Raw genomic sequence first — 6411 nt, 5'->3', positions numbered from 1 at the left:
AAGTGGCTCAGAGACATCAAAATCTATTTAGATCAGTAGCAAAATTACAGTTATGAAGTAGCAACGAAAATAATTTTATGGTTGGGGGTCACCACAATATGAGGAACTGTATTAAAGGGTCGCAGCATTAGGAAGGTTGAGAACCACTGACTTAGATGAAAGTGAAACCAGGTAGTTCCCAGTAACCAGGTGGTGCACACTAGCCCTCTGTCCAGCAAGAGAGCATATGCGAGGAACCTGGAACCATGCTCCCTGACTCTTACATGGCATCTTTGTAACCGAACACACTTATTAAAACTTAGGATGTTATCATTGATCTCATTTGAACAATTAGCAGATGTGTGACATGCATTCAAGTTGTTCATTAACTGGCTGCAATTCTAAAAGCAAAATGTAAAACAAAAGGAATAATTAAGACTTCCAAATTCTAACTTGTTCCTAAGGACAAAAGAAAGCTTCTTGTTCAGGACTTCTCAAACTGTACATGACTTTTGTGTTTTACGGCTGATGGCTAATCCAAATCTCTATTCTGATTCAACTTCATAGTCAGTTTTAGAGCTTGAAAAAATATATTATATCGAAACAAACAAAGATAATGGATATAATGAAATGAAGGCCCTATCTATGTAATTAAAATAATAGCTTACACAAGTTGTACTGGTGATTTGGAATTCTTTTCAGCGGCAGACTTATCACTAATGATTGAAAGAGAAAAAAGTAAGTCAATTTACTGGCTGGATTTAACAGAGTCTTAATGTGGTCTTAAACACAGAAACTGTGAAACAACACTTTATCTGGATTTTTATAGTGAGAATAAAGCAGACCAAATTTAACAAATAAATTTGCCTCTAACCAACCAGTAGATGTCACTGTTGAAATGTACTGGCAACACTTCCTACAGAGTTCTGCGTAAATAAATCCAACAGAAAATTATCAAACAAGTTTGAATAACCTACACCTCGTTCAAACCCATAATAAAAATGCTTATAAATCCAAGCACTTAATTTATAATTCAAAGTAGTGACTTAATTGCTTGTTAAAATAATCATTGCAAAATCGTTCTAAGGTTAGTGGTGATAAACAGTCAAGTGTTTCAAATTTAAATACAAAATATTTTAAACATTTTGAAAAATAAAGACTAAAATAATAGGTCTATTTTTCAAGGAAAAGTAAAGGTTCTGCTATATTTCAATTTTTAAGAACTGATATCCTCTAGCTCTATATACTGTCATTTGGAGTGAAAGAAAACATAACTTTAAAAAATTGATTAAGGAAAATTATGTCTAATTGTACTGACCACCTAGGTATAATGGGTCTGGGTATATGCTCTCATCTGTCAAAGGAGATTGTGAATGTAGAAGTATTTTGAAAACTGCCAATTGGTCTACACATGACAAGTAAGATTTCTTTCTACTTGCACAGTGTTGTTCTACTTCCCACCGAGAATGGCTCTAGAGAAGGGAACTCAGTTATGAAACACCTACTTTTATGAGAAGAGTGTTACAGCCTCATAAGCTCTCTGTGGAGGTAAATATTATTTTCCTACTTCCAAGAGACTGGTAACTTGGGAAAGCTGGTAAGTCTGTCTGACGCCAAAGCCTGAGTTTTTCTACTGAGTTGCCTTGTGATTTGAACTTATATAAACCAAATCAGATTCTTAGGTATTTCTGCGTTAAAATAAATTCACATCAAGTATCCTGCCTATCAGAGAAAATCGTTGATAAAACCTTTTGTAGAGAAGGATATAATAAAGCAAAAGATACCATCTAAATTAGCTTGTTAAGAATGTAGTTTAAGAGAAAGAGAGATGGCAGTGTAGGTAAACACCTGTACTCTCTGCCTCCCACAACCACATCAAAATTTCAACTAAAATACAGAACAACCATCATCCAGCTGGCTGAATGGAAGTCCTACAACTAGACACGTAAAGAAGAAAGCACACTGAGACTGGTAGGAGGTGTGGAGAGTGGGAACAGGCTGGTCTGGCACCCATGTGTGCTGCTTTTTTAACTGGGAGGGAGATCATCTCTGCAGAGCCACCCGGAGCAGCAAGGGGTCCCAACCCCACACCAGATCCCCAGCCCAGGGTCCCAGAGCTCAGAAAAGAAGTCCTTACGGGCAGTAAGAACTATGGGCTATAAAACCAGTGCGAATTGGGGCTCAGTGACACAGAGGTTGCTGGAGGCCCAGCTGTTCCTCTTTAAAGGCCAGCACCATGAATTGAACTTACACGGTCCTGCTTCTTCTGAGCTCCAGCACCAGGACGAGGCTCTGGGAACACAGACACATATGAGGAGGAACTGGATTGTTTGGCATCAGGTCAGGAACTTGGCATGGCTTTCTCCCAGATGGAGGTGCTCACAGGGATCACTGTTCCTATGCTGGGACCTCCCCAGTGGCAGGGCTGACTAACAGCCATTTCTGTTTGCTCCACTCTGCCATGGTGATTCCCTAAGACTCCGCCTCATCCAATTTACAACCTCACCCAAGCTGTGTGCAGCAGCTTTTGCATATGAATGGCCTGTCCTTGCTCAGGCTAAAATATCTCAAACAAGCTTCAGCTGGGTCAGGGAACTCCAAACCTATCAATAAAAGGCCCAAGACCCAGCACCAGCACCAGCTTGCCTTGCTTTATAGCTGGGCCTCACCTGGGTACTTTCAAACCCAATACAAAGAGGAGGAATCTACAGATCTCTCTATAGCTCTTGCTGGGTGGCCCTAGGCAGTGGCTGACTCTGCAACTCCCTGGATACCCAAGAGCCAGTGTACCCAGTGGTCAGTGCCAGATCATACCAGATTACAACTCTACACATCCATAAGTAACACACTCAAGGGGCAGACTCAGTGAGCACCAAAGCCCCACTGAAGAAAGGCCTGCTCCATAGGGGTGTCTCCTGCACAGCAGCTCCCCCACTATGGTTGTAGCTGGTCCTCACAGCCAATTGGCCTGCAGGTCAATTCTTCCCAGTGACACCAACAGCAATCAGTCTCAACTACAACAACACTGTGCTCACAGCCCACAAAGTGTTGCACCTAGAATGCCTAGCTCAGGTCACTGGGGAGGCTGAGCCACTGGGCCCTATAGAACACCTACTACACAAGGCCATTCTACCAACTCAAGGAGACTTAGCAACTCTATCCAATACATAGACACAAACACAGGAAAGCAGCCAAAATGTGGAGACAAAGGAACAGGTTACAAACGAAAGATAGGGAAGAAAGCAAACTACTGGATACAGAGTTCAAAACCATGGTTATAAGGTTACTCAAGAATCTTCTAGAAACTTCCAAAAAAGTGGAAAAGGACCAGTCAGAAATTAAGCATACACTGACTAAAATAAAGAATAATATATAGGGATTCAATAGTAGAGTAGAGGATTCTGAGAATCAAACCAACAATTCGAAATATGAGGAAACAAAAAACACCCAACCAGAAGAGCAAAAAGAAAAAAGAATAAAAAAAAATATGAATATAGTGTGAGCACCAATCAGCACTTGTTTTTACAGCCTGTAGTTCTTACTTCTTTTCCCAGATCTGGGACCCTGGGCTGAGGGTCTAGTGTGGGGCTGGGACCCCTTGCTCCTCCGGGCAGGACAACTTCAAGCGTACCAACATTCACATTATGGGGGTGCCAGAAGAAGAGAAAGAACAAGATATTGAAAACCTATTTGAAGAAATAATGACAGAAAACTTCCCCTACCTGGTCAAAGAAATAGACTTACAAACCCAGGAAGCACAGAAAGTCCCAGACAAGAGGAATCAAAAGAGAACCACACCAAGACACATCACAATTAAAATGCCAAGGGCTGCCCTGGCCTGGTAGCTCAGTTGGTTAGAACATCATCCCAATACACCAAGGTTGTGGGTTGGATCCCCGGTTAGGGCACATACCAAGAATCAGCCAATGAATGCATCAATAAGAGGAACAACAAATTTCTCTCTCTCTCTCAAATCAGTAATAAAAACATGTTTTAAATCAATCAATCAATCAATCAAATGCCAAGGGCTAAAGACAAAGAGAGAATCTTAAAAGCAGCAAGAGAAAAGCAGTTAGTTACCTACAAGGGAGTACCCATATGATTGTCAGCTGATTTCCCAATAGAAACTATGCAGGCCAGAAGGGTGTGGCAATAAATACTCAAAGTGATGAATAGCAAGAACCTACAACCAAGGTTACTCCACCCAGCAAACCAATCATTTAGAACTGAAGGTCAGATAAAGAGCTTCACAGACAAGAAAAAAGCTAAAGGAGTTCATCACCACCAAAGCAATATTATATGAAATGTTGAAGGATATTCTTTAAGAAGAGGAAGAAGAAGAAAAAGATCACAAATATGAACAACAAAATGGCAACAAATACATACCTATCAACAATTGAATCTAAAAATCAAAATAAATGAATAAGAAATCTAATGAACAGAATAAACTGGTGAATAAAATAGAATCAGAGGCATGGAAATGGAACAGACTGACGATTCCCAGAGGGAAGGGGGTTGGGGAGGGGGTGAGAAGACATTAAATAAAGATCTTATATGCATATATGCATTATCTATGGACACAGACAATAGGGTGGTGAAGGCCTGGGGCGGGGTGGGAATTGGGTGGAGGGGCAGGGAGAAGAAGCAGAGAAATACAGATGGGGGAAGCCACCTTGAAACCAGGTGGCTTGAAACCAGGGGGGCAATGAGAAGAAAAAAGAGGGACATCTGTAATAATCTCAGCAATAAAGATCATTTCATCCCTCTTTGTGGCATCTCAGAGATATTTGTCAGAATTTCAGCAAGCTCAAGAACAATTCTAGCTGGTCTTCCACCATCTTTGCTAAAATGTAGTAACTAGTTACTACGGACTAGAAACTTGATCTACAATATAGTTTTAAAGGAACAAAGTAAAAATCCACACTACTTTGGCTACTCTTGGTAGTACTGTTCCATTTCTGCACTTCAACAAGTTAATGCAAACTCTTAAATTAGCAGAAGCCCCACATTCAGGCTGGAAAGGTTCACATCAATATCATTTCTCCCCTGGCTCAGCTTTTAAAGAGGAAAAGAGAGAAAGACTGAGCTCAGTCCACCTGGCCATTGACTGAGTTAAACAACTTTCCCCAAAAAATATTTCCTGCCAATTCAATATGTCTCCTTCCCTCAAGCCTATGTTATATACACAGATTGAGAGTTTCTACACTGATAGATAAGCTCCTTTCAAATGAAACACTAAACAGGTTGCTTCTTGTTTCAGATCCTTCAGTGGACTCCAGGCACCATTCTTAGCATGGTTTCAAGGTGGCTTCCCCCATCTGTATTTCTCTGCTTCTTCTCCCTGCCCTCCAGGAGCCCTGCTGTTCTATCAGTTCTCAACTAAAGCTGACTCTCCGGAAAGAATTAGGGCTTCCCATACTGCTCTTTTATTACCCATATTTTCTCATTGTACTATATATGATTCATTAAATCTCTCTCTCTCTCTCACGATTAAGCTTCTTGAGGCAGAGGCTGGGTTACCTGTCTGCACATCCCAAGGACTGGCTCATAGTCATTTCTCAGTGCAGGCAGAATGCCTATTTCCAAACTATTTAGACCCTCTTTTCCTCTTCCCTTCTCTTATGAATAATTCAATGCTAAAGTCATTTGGCCCAAGTAACGTAGATGTTACACTTGGAGGTGGGGTAGAGAATTATAAATCTGACAGAAAAAAATAAATAAAATCTGTAGTGTTAAATCAGAATTGGAGGCATTGCTATGAACTCCTGGAGGGAGGGAGGGAGGGAGGGAGGGAGGGAGGCCCAAATTCTGTCCATTGAGATAGCCAGGACCAATAATACAGCGAAAGCAATGAGCACAGCTAGCACTGAAATCTTGGTTTCTAAATACCATCTTCCACTAAAAGGGAACTAGAGTTCTTTTGAAAATGACTGATTCTAGGGCTGGGTCCAGAAAAATGCAAGGTAAGCATGGAGTATCTTAGATTAGAAAGTAAGGAGCCTTTTCCTATAAAGAATAACTGGTGATTAAATGGGGTTTGGAGTTAGCTGGTAGTAAATTATCAAGGTGAATTTCCTGATTTTAATGGTTGTAGTACAGCATCTAATGATGCTAAATAAAGGGTTATTCCTATTGTACTTGCAACTTTTTTCCCCTCTAGATTTTAGATTACTTTCATTTTTAAAAAGTTCAAAAAACTAGACCATGCCACTAGTGTTTTAAAAGTATAAGCCAAATGCAAGTCCATTTTAGAACTATGATATATACTGTTTCGGCCTTCGAATTCACGAAAAAAAATGTGACCATATTATTAATTTTGGCGGAAAAAAAAAAGAAAAGAAAAGAAAATTGTAGAGATTATCTTTGACTTTTCTGTAGTTGCAGTTTTCTAACTACGCCGCCATGTCACAAGCGCCCTCCCGCCGGGCCCGC

This window comes from Myotis brandtii, unplaced genomic scaffold (assembly GCF_000412655.1).
Source record: "Myotis brandtii unplaced genomic scaffold, ASM41265v1 scaffold123, whole genome shotgun sequence".
Taxonomy (NCBI): domain Eukaryota; kingdom Metazoa; phylum Chordata; class Mammalia; order Chiroptera; family Vespertilionidae; genus Myotis; species Myotis brandtii.
Note: the sequence above shows the minus strand (reverse complement) of the source record.